The following is an 18468-nucleotide window of genomic DNA, read 5'->3' on the forward strand; positions in this document are numbered from 1 at the left end:
CATTGACCTTAATCACAGGGCATGGTAATAATGAGAGACACCCTAGTGGATCTTCTGTATTCTATGCATATTCTTCCTTACCTCCATTATGGAGTAGCAGACTGATTTCATCTTGTTTGTCTGGGTCAATCACTGCAGCCAACACTGTAACTCCCTTCTTGGCATGTTAACTTAATGGTAGGAGGAACCCAAATTGTCCAGGTGGTGATCATAACTTCCAGTTTAATGGAATCATTGTTTTGTCTCATGGTGGCAGCATTCTTCCCTCTGCAACTAAGACCTTTAAGCCAGCAGAATGTAATATTACAGGAACAGGAAGCAAACATTTTGGTAGTGGATCACTAGGGGTGATAGTGAGTAGTGCCACTTCGACTTCTACCCCTTGATTCCTGGACCCATGAATCCTAGCTATGGGAGAAATAGCACCATATATTGGATGCTGATTAAGAGCATACACAGCCCTCTGGAGAACTTTGTGACAGGTTACAAAGTATTGTCACCTACTTGGCATTGTAATTGTGACTTCAAAAGGCTGTGTACCACCATTCTATCAATCCAGTTGCTTCAGGATTATGGGAAACATGGCAAGACTAGTGAATTCCATGAGCAGGAGAAGTTACACACTTCTGTAACTGTAAAGTAAGTGCCCTGATCAGAGACAATGCTGTGTGAAATAGCATGATGGTGGATAAGACATTCCATGAGTCTATGGATGGTAGTCTTGGCAGAAGAATTGCATGCAGAATAGGCAAACACGTATCCAGAGTAAGTGTCTATTCCAGTCGGGACAACCCTTTGCTGTTTCCATGATGGAAAAGGTCCAGTATGATCAATCTGCCACCAGGTAGCAGGCTGATCACCCCAAGGAATAGTGCCATCTCAAGAGCTCTGTGCTGGTCTCTGCTGCTGGCAAAATGGGCACTCAGCAGTGGCTGTCACCAGGTCAGCCTTGGTGAGTGGAAGTCCATGTTGCTGAGCCCATGCATAACCTCCATCCCTGCCACCATGGCCACTTTGTTCATGGGCCCATTGGGCGATGATAGGGTTGGCTGGGTCAAGAAGCAGAGTGGTGTCCACAGAACGAGTCATCCTATCCACTTGATTGTTAAAATCCTCCTCCACTGAGGTCACACACTGGTGAGCACTCATATGGGATGCAAATATATTCACAGTTCTTGACCACTCTGAGAGGTCCATCCACATACATTTTCCCCAAATTCTTTGTCACCAATTTTCCAATCAGGCTTCTTCCAAGTCCCTGAGCATCCAGACAAATCATTTGCGACATCCCATGAATCAGTATATAATCACATATCTCACCATTTCTCCTTCTATGCAAAGTGTACAACCAGGTGCACTGCTTGAAGTTATGCCTACTGGGAAGATTTCTCTTCACTGCTATCCTTCAGGGATGTCCTAGGAAGAGACTGTAGTGCTGCGGCTGTCCACTTTTGGGTGGTTCCTGCATATCATGCAGAACCATCCATGAATCAGGCCCAAGTCTTCTCTTCCTTTGTCAACTGATTATAGGGAACTCTCCATGAGGCCATCAGCACAGGCTGGGGCAGAGAAGGCAGGGTGGCAGGAGGGGAGACCATAGACATTTGAGCCACTTCCTCATGTAACTCACTTGTGCCTTCAGGACCTACTCTAGTCCAATCATGTATATACCACTTACATTTGATGATGGAATGCTGATGTGCATGACCTACTTTATGGCCAGATGGGTCAGAAAACACCCAGTTCATGATAGGCAATTCAGGTCACATGGTGACTTGATGATCCACAGTAGAAAGTTCAGTTTCCAACAAAGCCCAGTAATAGTCCAAAGAGCTGTCTCTCAAAAGAGAGTAGTTATCTGCAAAAGAAGGCACGATCTTGCTCCAAGATTTTAAGGCTTCTGCTATGATTTACATATGGGGGCTGCCAAACACTCCAGACAATATCCCTGTCTGCCACTGACACCTCAAGCATCATCGTGTCTATGGGTCATATGGCCCAAGTAGCAGAGTAGTTTGCACAGCAGTCTTGACCTGTTGCTGAGCCTTCTCCTGTTCTGGACCCCACTCAAAACTGACAGCCTTTCAGGTAACTTGATAAATGGGCCAAAGTTACACACCCAAGTGAGCAATATGTTTCCTCCAAACTCCAAATAGGTCCACTAGGCATTGTGCCTCTGTTTTTGGTTGTAGGAGGGGCCAAATGCAGCAACTTATCTGGCACCTTAGAAGAAATATCTCAACACGCCCCATGACGCTGGACCCCTAGAAATTTTACTGAGGTGGAAGTTCCCTGAATTTTAGTCAGATTTATTTCCCATCCTCTGGCATGCAAATGTCTCACCAATAAGTCCAGTGTGTTTGCTACTTCTTGCTCACTGAATCCAATCACCATGTCATCAATATAATAGATCAGTATGATAGCTTGTAGAATCAAAAAGCAATCAAGATCTCTCTGAATAAAATTATGACGCAGCCGGAGAGTGATCCAATTTCATCGCCCTTAGCCAACATATGTATATACATATATACATGCATATATAACACATATACATACAAATATGTAGATATGTGTGTATATGTATACACATACACATATATGCATATATACGTGTGTTGGCTAAGGGTAACACATATACATACAAATATGTAGGTATGCATATGTATATATACACATGTGTACATATGTATATACACATATACACATATACATGACTACAAACCCATTTATGTGTGTATACATGTGTATTTGTATATTCAGGAGTATATATGGATATATGTGCATATATATATGTATGTATCTATATATATACACATATATGTAAGTGTACATATGTATATCTGTATATATACATGTATATACACAAATGTATATACATATATACATATAATATGTATGTATATATAATATATATGTGAATATAGCCATTCTGATGAGTATGTAGTGATTTTTCATTTTCCTTTTACTTTATCCCCTGATGGTGAATCATTTAACATTTCTCTGGTTGCTAGTGATATTAAACATCTTTTACATGCCCATTTGTCATCAGTATATTCTTCTTAGTAAATATACCTAGTGCTACATTAGAACATATGTTAATGTAAAATTGCATTTATTTAAATGATCCTTGCTTTCATTTCTATAATAAAAAAAGTCAATAGAAATATGTCTACTTCAAACTGAAGATTACTGCTTATATTAATAAATGATATTCCATCATACAGATAATACGCTCTACAAACATAGATCTGATTTTTCAGTCATGCACTAATTTGGGTATTGATTGTTTCTAGCATTTCCAGGAGAGGATATTCAGTATGGCAGGCATGTAAGCTGCATACGTGAATAACAGGAAGAAAAGGCAGGGTCATAATTTTGATATTTTGCATTATGTTCTAAGGTTATTAAAAGACATTAAATGGCATATCTTACTATATAAACCTAAAGTGCAAACATCATTATCATTCATAACTCTTTCCATCTTTACCAAGGTATAATCTGATCTCTTAGTAATGTTCAATTTATGTGCCAGAGCAAATTAAAGGTAGATATTCCAGGGTCTTGATATATGACTAGAAGACATCTAAAGCTCCTTATAGTCTCATTTGTATATAAAACGTTATTATTAATTTTTAATAATCCTGTGACATGCAAGTTTTGTGGCATTTTAAAATGTCTGCATGCTTTTTATAAGTTAATTATTTCTTCTGAAAAACTCACCTTGTAATATGTTCAGTGCCAATTAACTTTATTACCAGACAGTTAATTCCTTCTTAAAATGATTGACATTCTCCTTTATCTTTCTCTTACGATAACACATTAGCATGGAATACCTTTTATTATGTCTAAAAAATGGAGTAAACTGGAGCTTTATTTTTTTTGTTCAAGTCATCAAATACCATGTTTTCATGGCACCAATTTTACCCAGCTCTGTTCTGGGTATACAAATGAATGAGAATGTTACTGCCATGAAAAAATTTTCACATTCTCAAGACTAAAGACATTATGAAAACTTAAAATGTTGAATAACAAATTCTCAACTTTCATAAGATGAAAAGACTGCCCAAAGCTATATCTTGTCAACCTAAAAGCTAAGAGCTTATGTGGTAAGAACTTGTTCAATAATCATTTCTTTACAAAATTAAGGCAAAAGAAAAATAAGTCCCAGAATCTCTGGGACACAGTTAAAGCAATGCTTAGAGGGAAATTTATAGCATTAAATTCCCACAGGAGAAAGTGAGAAAGTTCTAAAATTGATGCCCTAACATCATAGTTGAAAGAACTAGAGAAGCAAGAGCAAACAAATTCAAAAGCTAGCAGAAGACAAGAAATAGATAATATCAGAGCAGAACTGAAGGAGATAGAAATATGAAAAGCCCTTCAAAGAATCAATGAATGAATTTTGCTTTTTAATATCTGTGGTATAAATGTTAAAGTCTGTGAATAGTTAGTTCCATATGCATATGCCAAGAATAAAGACAGATGATAAACCTGACACACTGACATAGATTTATAGATGTTAGTGTTTATAAATGTTGTCCATGAACCAGAAAAAAATATTAAGCATGCACATTTTTTTTGCTATATGTTAATTTTTATGAAGAAGAAATAGTACCCAGCTACCTTTTGATGTCATTACAAGTTTAATTTACATAATTAAAAACAAGAAGACACATTTAAAAAACCTTTTCCATCTCCCAAAATTGTTATGAGACTAAAATTTCTGAAATTTTATGTGTGTGTATGTAAGTGTATATACCATATTACCAAAACTATAAAAAACAACTTTAAATGGGTGTGTGTGTGTGTGTGTGTGTGTGTGTGTGTGTTTCAAGATAATATTAAAAAAAGGCAATTCTAGGACTTTGGTAGCACTATGGGTAGCATTTCAGGTTATCATTTAGCAGAGTAAAAGCATTATCCCATCTAAGAGCTTTGACAAGAGCTGTCTGTGTACTACTGGCAGAAAAGGACATTAGTAACCAAGATGTATCATTTACAATGTGACCTTTTTATGACTCCTGTCAAGTTACAGCATAATCTGAAGAAAAAAAAAACATCACTTAAGGTTGCAATGACCTTCTAAGGGCTTGTTTTTAAGAGCAGAGGTTAGATAGCACAACACCATGAGTCACTGAATATGACTGTACTGAAGCAAATTTAATAGAATGTCATTTTTTTAAACTCTGCTTGTGAGTTCAGTGTCTAACATATGATTATTTAATATTTCTGCAGACTAAAATATGTCTGTTACAATGTCTAAATTTCTTTCTGATTTAATTTTCTGCATAAAGTTAATAGAAACATATGTGCATGATACCTATTAAAATGTCAGTCTCAATATGATAGAGATATAATGAATTACAATATAATTAACTTACAATATGTTATGTTTTTCATAAATTGAAACAAATAACATTGTTCATCAATGTATGAAGGGAACTAATGTGGAAGATGTTTGATGACAAATCAGAAGACAGTACAATAATTTGTAGTGACCTTAACAAACCTGGTGACTTTTAGAGGATTTGAAATGACCTATTGGAAATATTAGCACTCTAGAGAAAAGTTACAATTTATCTCAAACATCAGTGAAAGCTTCCAGTCAAGACAGCAGAAACAAAATGCACAGAATAATTTTCTTGCAAATCTTGGAAATGAAAAAAAGAGGTCTGAAAAAAGATAGCATAAAAAATATATATAATGATGGCATGTATAATAAACAGATTAGTAGACAATTCTGAAGAGAATACTGATTACTATAATTTAGAAATGAGGATGTACCACAGAACACAACAGAGGTAAATGCATGAAAAGTACTGAGAGTGGAAAGATCTGAAGAACAAATTGAGAAATTTCCATTTTGTCTAAGAAGAATTTCAAGAGAAACAATCATATATAACATAGGAAAGAAAATATTCAGAGATAAAGCTTATAATTTTTCAAGAATTGAAAAAAAATTAATATTGAAAAAACATTGACTAAAGTTGATTGAAAACAAAATTTATATTTAGACAAATATTTGTTAATAAGACTGCAGTGTGTACATAGAAATCTTACACACTAGCCTTTCATTCCTTTAACTTATGTCTTCTGTCATTTTCTATACATATCTTAATTATTCATGTCTATATACTTAACCTTATGTGTGTGATTTTTTTCTAGTAAACATGAGATCTTTACTTTTACTTTTGGCAATGCTTTCTAACCTTCCATTGTATTTGAAATACCTTGTCATCTCACAAAATATTGTTTTTCCTGCTATAATCACCTATAGCTTCTTCTCTGTGTACGTATTTTAAATTTCTTTTGATATTACTTGCTTATACAAAGAAACAAGATTTATTTATGTTTACATCCTCCATATTTTTCTCTAGTAGCCTGTCCTTAGTAGATCCTTAGTGAGTATTTTGTGAATAAAGGAGTAAATGAATGTATGCAGATTAATATCTTCAATTATTTCCAGCTATCAAATAGGCCCTTATTTAAAAGTTTGCTTTAGTAGAAGACTTAACATTTTAATACTTTAGTATAAAACACAGTTGGATCTCAGGAGTTGTAGTAAAATTTTCTTACTTATAATAAATAGAGGCATCTTCCACAAAGATGATTTTATTTAGGTAATATGAGATAAATAAGGGTTAATGAATAAGTTTTTTTTATTCTATGCAAGTTAAATACAGGAAGATTATTCAACTATTCCTTACCACATGAGTAATGTGAAGAGATTTTCATTGAAATCCAAAAAAAAAAAGAGTAAAGAATCATAAATTTAAGTGAGTGAGTTCAATAGCATATTTCCTTATTCTAGAGATTGATAAACAAAAATTACATTTTTAAATAAGATCTATCCATGCAAATTTGGAAAATGTCTGAAAACCATGTGTCTTGAATTATAATGGTGGGACACTTTAAGATCTTGAGCAAGCTTCTTTCAAGCTATATACAGTATTTTATAATTTTATTTTGAAGTTTGGTTCCTTTCTCTTTTGTTTATTCCATCCAATTGGATCAATTTCTCATTTCTCGATTAACATTTTAAATGGTTTTACTACTCCATTGTGAATCAGCTTTCACTTAGTGATTTTATTCTCTTTTCTATCTTTATATTAAAGAATAACCCCTAAAGGTAGTTTGAAAGTTGTAACAGAGTAACAACTGTAGAAGAAAATAAATGTGTGAATGGACAGGTGGAATGAATGAATGGATGGAATATGTATTTATGTACAGATTCTGTCCAGAAAGGCTATCTGAGATGCAGAATATTGGGAAATGAATATTCTAGGTATCAGGATCTTCTATAAATACTACAGGACTGGCAAACACTTCCTTTTCAGTTGATAATATTTTCATACATATATATGAATTAATGATGTATTGTGTTGCAGATGCAGATTAGAAAAACACAATACTTGGCTGATAAAAATAACATCATAACTATCAACTTCAGTTAATTGAAAATGAGGATTTTTCATATGTATTTTTAATAAAGCCTCATATAAATCCTAAAGAGCTCTGCAGAAAGAGTAGGAAATAATAATTCATATTTGCAGCAAAAAGAAACTAAATGCTTAACTTTGACAAAGGTAACAGATGTAAGAAGTGGACCATTTTCACCTCAAACCTATGCTAGAGAATGCTGTTACAGTATCAGATTGTCTGAGCTATAACATCCTATTTAGATTATGCCTCTGTAATATTGACAACTTTGAATCTCTCAGGTAAATTTCTCAAGAGGAAAAGATGACTAACAGAAAACTTAGTTTAAAATCTCAGTCTTTTCTGGTAACCCAGAAAATATTCTGATAGCGTTGCAATTATCTTCTTCAATAATCTTAGGTAATGGCTGTATGATATGGGGAATGCTCTCTATATCTATTCCTTCTGAAAAACAATTGTGGTTACGGTCGGCATTTTTGAGTGTAAGTGATGCTTCCAAAATAGCAACTCCCCTGAAAAGTTTGGCAATAAGTAAGATTAATGACTGAGAACCACAAAACTATGTTGGAATCACTGTTATGTATGAAACATCAGGAACATCCATCTCTGTCTTCTCATTCTGAGAATTGCATAATGGAAAAAACACAGAATTGGAAATCATTTGGTCAAGGTCACAATTTAGATTCTGCTTCAACGTGGTTGTGTGACCTTGGGCATTTTTCATAAATCTAAGGTTTACCTATGTTACAGCAACATGAGTGGATTACATTAGATTGACATTGAAGCCTCTTGTAGTCCAGCTCTATAATTTTATAAATCTGAAACATTTGTCAGTATATAAGAGACATGAGTACTGTGAATTGAGAGAAACTCCTGCTACCATTTTATAAATAAGTAAATATTTGATTTTAATCTACGAATTTTGAACTTGCTACATTTTTCCTCTCATTTATACCATTGCAGGCTTATTTCTAATGCCAACCTTTATAATTTAAATTTTAACATCTGGCAATTTAAAAACAAACTATTTGGCATGCAATTGTTTACCTAAAAGAGCTAAAGATAAATACTGTGTAGATAATCTGAATAGCCAAGATTCCCAAGTGTTCTGTTTTTCCTAATGTGTTAAAACAGTTTAGATCTGATGTGCTATTTCATTATACAAAGGAAATTTAGTAGAAATAAACAACCAATTAAATGTTGCATTATAAAATGGCCCACAGCTACTGGAAATACTAAAATGTACAAATTTCTGTAGAAAAACCATAGAATTACTTGTGAAATTACATATGAAAAAGTCTAAATGTAAGCTTAACCCAAGGACAGTAAACATAACTGTGGGTATTAATGTATTTAGTGGTGCTATACGAAGCTGGGAAATTTAAAAAGAAAATAGGTTTATTTATCTCACAATTCTAGTGACTGGGAAGTTCAAGAACATGAATGAGCATCTGCTTGGCTTCTGATGAGGGTCATGTGCTACTACAAAACATGGCAGGGAAGTGGAAAGGTAAGGGGTGTGAGCAAAGAGAGGTCCCAAAAAGGAGGAGGAAATAATTGTTTTATAATAACCCACTCTCTCACTAATGAATCATTTCTGGTAAGAGGGGAACACACTTATTTCCCATGAGATAGCATTACTTCATTCATAAGGGATTTGCTAACATGACACAAACTCCCACTAGGGTCTACATCCCAACATGGTTACAGTGGCAATAAAATCTCAATATAATTTTTGGCAGGGACAAACCACATTCAAACCATAGCAACTGTGATAATCTCAAGTTGATTTAGTTCCCAGGATAAATATGAAATTTCCTACAATCCCTGATTATAGAAGCCAGGTAAAGAGAAAGTGAATAGCAGAAAATAGAATATGTCCAGTTACTATGTATAGTTAATTTTGTGTGTCAACTTGACTAGACCACAGGACCCACAGATGTGGTTAAACATTATTTCTAGGTGTGCCTGTGAGGGTATTTCTGAATGAGATTAACATATAAATTAACAGACTGAGTAAAGCAAATTGCTATCCACTGTGTGGGTGGGCCTCATAATAAAAAACAAAGTAAGAAAGTCTCTCTCTCTCTGCCTCACTGTTCTGGAGCTGAGATGTTAATCATTTTCTCCCTCCCAACATTAGGAATGAAACTATATCATTGACTGTACTGTATCTGGATACTTCAGCTTCCATAATTTTGACCAATTCCTTATAATACACACATAGACACATATACACATTCTATTAATTTTGTTTCTCTGGAGAAACATTAAAGCACTGTAGATCTGATGGTTGGCCACACTGGCTAAGGGACAGCCTATCTCTGGAACAGGAAAAGTAAAAATGGACAATGTATTCTTCCTAGAGGAGTCATTGTTGGCTTAAGCATAGGTATCTAAACCATTATGCAATTTGTAATGATCCAGTATACATATATCTATTTCCCCTCACATACAAAGTGCAGACTCATCAGAAATAAAATCAAGTCTGGCAATAAACAAAAGAGTCATTCTACATAAATTATTATAATAAAAATTAATATTTATTTGAATATGTTCCATGTGTGAGGCTCTGGGCTGAACATTTTTACAATTCTATTTGATTCTGCAAAAAATCCAACAAGTCATCAAAAAAATCCAAAAAATCATCATCTGCATATTGCAGATGAGGCAACTAAAATTTAGAGAGGATAAGTAATGGCCATTTCATATCTGAGAATTAATATTGCTGGTCTTAAAGGAAGATCTGTATAACTTTAAAGTCAATTCTTTTAATTAATTGCTATAAATTTTGAATATTGGACTGAAACAATGGCAGAGTGATCCAAAAGAACAAGACTTCCAGGATCACAGGATGTACAGTTGACTACTTTTTATTCAACAAGCAGTCTATATTAGTCTTTGGTTGAGTAATGTCTTGAATTTTTTAATCTCTATAAAGCTCTCATAGAGCAGAAATCAAGAGTTCTTTGCTTTATCCCCCATAGGGGCTACCATAGCTAGAAGGCAGGAATGCTGTGGCTGTTCAATTGATAAATTTTTATTTTATAATATTTTATATACAACTATCCATATATTATATATTTTTAAATTTAGTTATGTGAAAATCCAAATGAAGTATATGAACACATTGATTATACAAATAGCAATTTTCAAAACAACTTTTTTTAAAGTTAAGGTAGAGGACAGACAGTAAAATGATTTTTTTTCCTCTTGTTTTTGTCCCTAAACAACCTTTATTTACAATTCAAATATCAATTTTCTGCCTCTTACTTGCTCTTTCCTACACTGCCTATAAACAGTCAAAAAATTAAATTAGAGAAAAACAAAATACAAAGAGGAAATGATGTTTACCATTTACCATTAAGACAAAAATAAAAATAAAAGTAAAACCTCCCAAAAAAAGAATTGGGGAGCCCATTTTCTTTTTCTCGAACCTTATAAATTGTTCATAAGTAATGTTCATTATCATCATGTGATTATCTAATAATAAGTAAATTTAGGTGACTCTGATTTTCACTAATAAGGAATGATCTATATTTATATTTCTGTAACTTAGTTCCAGTCCATCTTCTCCTCAATTTTAGTAACTGAACAGTTATTTCCTAAGTGAAGCATATGACCGGCTTTATAAACTTTACTCTTCTTATAATGCTTCTCTCTACAAAACTAAAAAGTAGAATATATTCCATTATCTGTAAGAGTAAAACTGTAAAAGAATTTAAGGAAATAGCTTTGGTAGTAATATATAAGGCTTTTGCTTCCACATGGCAACAGAGCTATGGGAGAATCGGAGAGGTGTTCTTATTTGCATAGTAAACATTGTGATTGTTTTTCCTGTGGGAATGGAAAATATAATATAGATGGTGTGCATTTGCTGGCAATTCTCCCTTGGAAAGTTAAACTTATCTTATTTGGATATACATGTTCCCCAGAATTTTACCAGGGACATCAGTTGGATTACTTTGTTCATAAAAACTATTAGCTAACAGATAACCTCAAAAATTGAGAAACATTACTTTACATAAACTGTGAGTTATGAGGAAATGTATCAGTCCTTAAAATTTTTAAAATTTTGCATAGATATTTCCCCATAAAAATAAATGTTTAAGTAACTAAAATAACTTTGATATATTTCTATTTTTTCATCCTTAATGATAAAGCTGTCCTTTTTGGGGACAGGGGGAATTCATCTTTTTTACTTCATTATACAAACTATGTGTTTATAATTTTTATAAATAAAAATTTTTAAATTACACAAGCACATATTATTAGGACCAGGAATATAAGATTATTTTTATCTTTTATATTAAGTTTAGGAGGTACATGCGCAGGTTTGTTATACAGGTAAATCCATGTCATGGGGGTTTGTTGTACAGATTATTTTGTCACCTCAGTATTAAGCCTAGTGCCAGTTAGTAATCTTTCTTGATCCCTCCTTCCACCTTCCACATGCCATCCTCTGATAGACCCCAGTATCTGTTGTTCCCCTCTATATGTCTATGTGTCCTTATCCTTTGGTTTCCACTTAAAAGTGAGAACAGGCTTTTTTTTTATTCTTACATTAGTTTGCTAAGGATAATGACCCCAGCACCATTCATGTCCCTGCAAATTACATTTTATTTTCTGTGGCTGTGTAGTATTCCATGGTACCATATTTTCTTTATCCAGTGCATTTCTTTATCCAGACATTTAGATTGATTCCATGTCTTTGCTATTATGAATAGTGCTGAGATGAACATACACATGCATGTGTCTCTATAATAGAATGATTTATTATCCTTTGGGTATACACTCAGTAATGAGATTGCTGGGTAGTTTAACTTTTGGTCTTCAAGAAATTATCACACTATATTCCATAATGACTGAACTAATTTACACTCCTATCAACAATTTTTAAATGTTTCTTTTTCTCTGCAACCTCACTAGCACTTGTTATTTTTGAGTTTTTAATAGTAGCCATTCTTACTGGTGTGAGATGGTTTCTCATTGTGGTTTGATTTGTATTTCTCTAATGATCTGTGATGGTCAGATTTTAAAAATATGCTTATTTTATGTCTTCTTTTGAAAGCTGGCTGTTCATGTTCTTTGCCCACTTTTTAATGGGATTGTTTGGTTTACTAGTGAATTTATTTAAGTTTCTTATAGATACTGGATATTAGACCTTTGTCAGATGCATAGTTTGCAATAATTTTCTCTCATTATGTAGGTTTTCTGTTTACTCTAATTGTCTCCTTTGCTGTGCAGAAGCTGTTTGGTTTAATTAGATCAATTTGTAAATTATTGCTTTTGTTGCAATTGCTTTTGGTGTTTTTATCATGAAATATTTGCTGGTTCCTGTGCCAAGAATTGTTCCATCTAGGTCATTTTTCAGGGATTTTGTAATTTTGTTTTACTTTTAAGTCTTTAATCAATCTTCAGTTGATTTTTTATATGGTGTAAGGAAATGGGTTAAGTGTCATTCTTCTGCATATGGCTAGCCAGTTATCTCAGCAACATTTACTGAATAGAGAGTCCTTTTCCCATTGCTTTTTTTTTGTCAGCTTTGTCAAAGATCAGATAGTTGTAGTTATGTGGTCTTATTTCTGGGCTCTCTATTCTGTTCCATTGGTCTGTGCATCTGTTTTATACCAGTACCATGCTGTTTCAGTTACTATAACCTTGTAGTATGGTTTGAAGTTAGGTAGCATGAGACCTCCAGCTTTTTCTTTTTCTTTTTTTTTTTGCTTAGAATTACATTGGCTATTTGAGCTTTTTTTGCTTCATATGAATTTTAAAATAGTTTTTACTAGTTCTGTGAAGAATGTCATTGATAATTTGATAAAAAATAATTTGTGCTGAATCTACACATTGCTTTGTACTAGTATGTCCATTTTAATCATGTTGATTCTTCCTATCCATAAACATGAATTTGTTTGGTCTTCTCTGATTTCCTTGGGCAGTGTTTTGTGGCTCTCCTTGTAGGGATCTTTCACCTTCATGGTTAGTTAGCTGTATTCCTAGGCATTTTGTCCTTTTTGTGGCAATTCTGAATAGGATTGTGTTCCTTATTTTGCTCTTGGCTTGACTATTGTTGGTATATAGGAATACTAGGGATATCTGTACATTGATTTTGCATCCTGAGACTTTGCTGACATTATTTATCAGCTTAAGGAGACTTTGAGCCAAGACTACGGTGTTTTCTAGATATTAGATCATGTTGTCTGCAAACAGGAATAGTTTGTCTTTTGGAGAGAGATCCAAGATAGCTGATCACTAGAAGCTGGGATTGTAGCTCCCAGTGAAAGCGCAGAGAACAAGAGGATGCCACACTTTCAGATGAATTTTGTTGCTCATGGACCAGGAGATTCCCAGCAGAGGAGCCCCATGGGTTGCCAGCACAACTCTTGTGGCTGGTGCAGTGGTTTTGCCGGCACTTCGGTGCAGTGGTTCTTGGTGCAGAGTAAATGGGTCTGCTTTTGGCTGACGTTTGGAGCTCTGGGAAGGCAGAGTCACCTATTCAGCTGATTGAAGGACAGACTCAAGAAAAAAGCCAGACCAGAGATTCCTAGGCAGAAAAGCACCATCAATCCTAACACCACTGTTTTAGCCAGCTCAGTGGGTTGCTCAGATTCTGGGGCTAGGAATCAACAAATTGGACGTCCACTCAGAAATCTAATTAGAAAGCCGGTAATTACAAAGACGACAGATGGATAAATTTATAACGAAGGGAAGAAGCCAGCCTAAAAAGGCTGAGAATACCCAAAATCAGAATGCCTCTCCCTCTATAGGGGATCACAGTTCCTCATTAGCAATGAAACAAGGCCTGATGGAGAATGAGTGTGTTCCATTAACAGAAGTAGACTTCAGAAGGTGGATGATAAGAAACTTCTGGGAGTTAAAAGAACTTGTTCTAACCCAATGCAAAGAAATTAAGAACTTTGAAAAAAGGTTTGATGAAATGCTAATGAGAATAGACAATTTAGAGAGTGAATAGACAATTTAGAATATAAGTGAATTAACGGAGTTGAAAAACACAACATGAGAACTTTGCAAAGTATGCATTGTTTTAACAGCCAAATTGATCAAGCAGAAGAAAGGATATCAGAGGTCAAAGACCAACTTAATGAAATAAAACAAGAAGAGAAAAAAGGATAAAAAGGAATGAGCAAAGTCTCCAGGAAATATGGGACTATGTGAAAAGACCTAATCTACGTTTGATAGGTGTATCTGAATGTGATGAAGAGAATGAATCCAAGCTGGAAAATACTCTTCAGGATATTATTCAGGAAAACTTTCCCAACCTAGCAAGGCAGGACAAAATTCAACTTCAGGTAATACAGAGAACACCACAAAGATATTCCTCAAGAAGAGCAACCCCAAGGTACATAATCATTAGATTCACCAGGGTTGAAATGAAGGAGAAAATCTAAGGGCAGCCAGAGAGAAAGGTCAGGTTACCCAGAAAGGGAAGCCTATCAGACTCACAGCAGATCTCTCAGTAGAAACCCTACAAGCCAGAAGAGAGTGGGAGCCAATATTTAAGATCCTTAAAGAAAGGAACTTTCAACCCAGAATTTCATATCCAGACAAACTAAGCTTCACAAGCTAAGGAAAAATAAATCTTTTTATGAACACGCAAGTACTCAGAGATTTCATCACCACCAGGCCTGCTTTCCAAGAGCTTCTGAAAGAAGCATCACACATAGAAAGGAACAACCAGTATTAGCCTTTCAAAAAATATACCAAAATGTTAAGAGCATCAACATAACGAAGAATTTACATCAACTAATGGGCAAAACAGCCAGCTAACATTAAACGGCAGTAATAAACTCACATATATTATTATTAATCCTAAATTTAAATCAACTAAATCCCCCAATCAAAAGACACAGCCAAAACCCATCGGTATGCTGCATCCAGACCCATCTCACATGCAAGGATACACAAAGACTCAAAACAAAGGGATGGAGAAAGATTTACCAACCAAATGGAGAGCATAAATAAATAAATAAATAAATAAATAAATAGCAGGAGTTGCAATTCTCACCTCTGATAAAATAGATTTTAAAGCAACAAAGGTCAAAAGAGGCAAAGAAGGTCATTACATAACAATAAAAGGATCAATGCAACAAGAAGAGCTAACAATCCTAAATATATATGCACCCAATACAGGAGCACCCAGATACATAAGACTTATAAACAGACTTATACTCCAACACAACAATAGCGGGAGACTTCAACATCAATATTAGATAGATCAATGAGACAGAAAATTAACAAGAATATCCAGGACTTGAACACAGATCCGAAACAAGTAAACTTAATAAATATTTATAGAACTCTCCACTTTATATACACAAAATATACACTCTTATTAGTACCACAACACACCTACTCACAGGTTTAAATGAAATATTGGTTGGCTACTTGTTTGTTATTTTCTTCCCTCATTTTTTCCTGTCTCCATTTTTAAGCACAATTATTGGCATAAAAGAGGTTTTCAATACCCATTTTTAGACTGCATTCTAGCCTGAATTCTGTCCAATAAAGCAACACTCCCGTTCTCTCTCCCTCTTTCTCTTCCTCTTTCTTCCTCTCCTTCATTTTTTTTCTTTCTCACTTTTTTTTTCTTTCTAAAAAAATAATAGTTTGTCTTTCATTCCTCCTTTTTGGATGTCTTTTATTTCTTTCACTTTCTGATTGCTCTGGCCAGGACTTCCAACAATATATTGAATAGCAGTGGTGAGAGAGAACATCCATGTATTGTGCTAGTTTTCAAGGGGAATGCTTCCAACTTTTGCCCATTCAAGAGGATGTTGGCTGTGGGTTTGTCATAGATTGCTTTTGTTATTTTGAAGTATATATTCAATACCTAGTTTGCTGACAGTTTTGTTTTTTTGTGTCGTTTTGTTTTTGTCTCACTCTGTTGCCCAGCCTAGAGTACAGTGGTAAGATCTAAGTTCACTGCAACTTCTGCCTCCTGGGTTCAAGTGATTCTCATGCCTCAGCCTCCTGAGTAGCTGGGACTACAGGTCCACACCAACATGCCCAGTTAATTTTTATTTTCCCTTTTTTTGTACTCTTATTACAGATGGGATTTCGCCATGTTGCCCAGGCTAGTCTTAAACTCCTGGACTTAAGTGATCTATCTGGTTCAGCCTCCCAACGTGCTGGGATCACAGGCATTAGCCACCATGCCTGGCCAGTTTGTTGGGAGTTTTTAACATGAAGGTGTGATGAATTTTATCAAAAGCCTTATCTGTGTCTATTGAGATAATCATGTGGCTTTTATCTTTAGTTCTATTTATGTGATAAATCCCATTCACTGATTTGCCTATGTTAAATTAACCTTGCATTCCAGGGATAAAGCCTACTTGATTATGGTGGATAAGTTTTAGATGTGCTACTGGGTATTTTGTTGAGGATTTTTGGACCGATGTTCATCGAGGATATTGGCCTAAAGTTTTCTTGTGTTTGCGTGTGTGTGTGTCTGCCAGGTTTTCATTTCATGATGATATAGGCCTCAGAGAATGAGTTGAGGAGAAGTCCCTCCTACTCAACTTTTTGGAATAATTTTAGTAGCAATGGTACAAGCTCTTTTGTGTACATCTGATAGAATTTGGCTGTGAATCCATCTGGTCCTAGGCTTTTAAAGGTTGGTAGGATATTTATTACTGCTTTAATTTCAGAGCTCATTATTAGTCTGTTTAGGGATTAAATTTCTTCTTGGCTCAATCTTGGGAGTGTGTATGTGTCCAGAAGTTTTGTAAAAATATGGAATATTTCATGAATTTACATATCATCCTTGTGCAGGGGGCCATGCTAATCTTCACTGTATCTTTCTAATTTTAGTGCATGTGCTGCCAAAGTGAGCACTAGAAGATTTCAAAAGACAGTTATATTCATTATTAGCAATAAATTTGTTTGCTTGAGAAACTGTTATTCCAATCTTAGAAGTGTCCTAAGTCCATATATAAAATATAATTTGAAGCATCTTAAAATTATCTGGCTACTTTGAAAAATAATTTTAAAAATCTGCCCTAATTACCAGATCAGTAGAAATAGGCATATATCAGGTGGCTGATATCCACTTGATGGATTAAGTTATTTCAGGATGAAAATTTTGTTGTTTTAAGTGAGCTAGGCCACTGGTAGTAAACTGCATACTTATTTTGTTTTGCAAGTCTTTTGCCATTATACATATTAATTTTTACTTAACAATGATGGATGAAGAAAGCAAGAAATTACTTGTTAGCAAAAGATGCTAACAAATGGTAGTAAGACATATAAAATCATGAAATAAATATAAAATGTATTATAAAAATATTTATGTTTCGTTTTTATTCTGATGAAAGTTGGTAGAATGATTGACATTTATTTCTTAGCACATTTTTTTGTAATTTTTTGCTACACTTGTATCAGAACATGTAATGTGTTTTAATTTTACTGTTTGTTATTAATAAGCAGTTCTCAAATTTATGTGCCTTAAAGCAATATAATTTTGATTTTTGTTCAAGTATATTTCCTGCACAGATTGACAGATACCTCTACTCACTGTATTTGGTAAGAAACCCAAACAGATGGAGCATCCACCACATAAAATATATCCCTCTCTATGTCAGTCTCACAGGCAATTACATATTATTAGAAATAATATACAGAATTTATTTACTGGAATTACATGGAACCAGCACATACTTACAAATGAGCCAGAAAATACAATCCTACCATTTTTCCTGGAAGACATAGAGGTAGAATTATTCTTTTGGCATAAAAACGGCTACTATATTGTTCATTATATTTTTTGTTGTAAAAACAATTTATATGTATTATAAGTTAGCATAGTGTAGTGATTAGAAGTATATATTCTTAAATATATATATTTAAATTGTGGCTCTGCCATTTAACTAGCTGTAAGTTCAACTCTCTGTTTTGTAATTTTTTCATCTGAGTATTTTGATACTTTCTATAAAGCATTGTTTTGACTATTAAATAGGATACTATAGGTTTAAAACACTTAGAACATTGCCTTGCAAGGATATTCCT

At 34.2% G+C, this 18468-nt stretch overlaps 1 non-coding gene across 1 annotated transcript; it reads right to left on the reverse strand.

Moving 5' to 3' along the window:
* Window positions 1-17190: 17190 nt before the first annotated feature.
* On the reverse strand, window positions 17191-17298 carry LOC118153254 (U6 spliceosomal RNA). Its single transcript, XR_004742510.1, has one exon. It is a non-coding gene; the product is annotated as a U6 spliceosomal RNA (small nuclear RNA).
* Window positions 17299-18468: the final 1170 nt, after the last annotated feature.

This window comes from Callithrix jacchus, chromosome 4, assembly GCF_049354715.1.
Source record: "Callithrix jacchus isolate 240 chromosome 4, calJac240_pri, whole genome shotgun sequence".
NCBI lineage: Eukaryota > Metazoa > Chordata > Mammalia > Primates > Cebidae > Callithrix > Callithrix jacchus.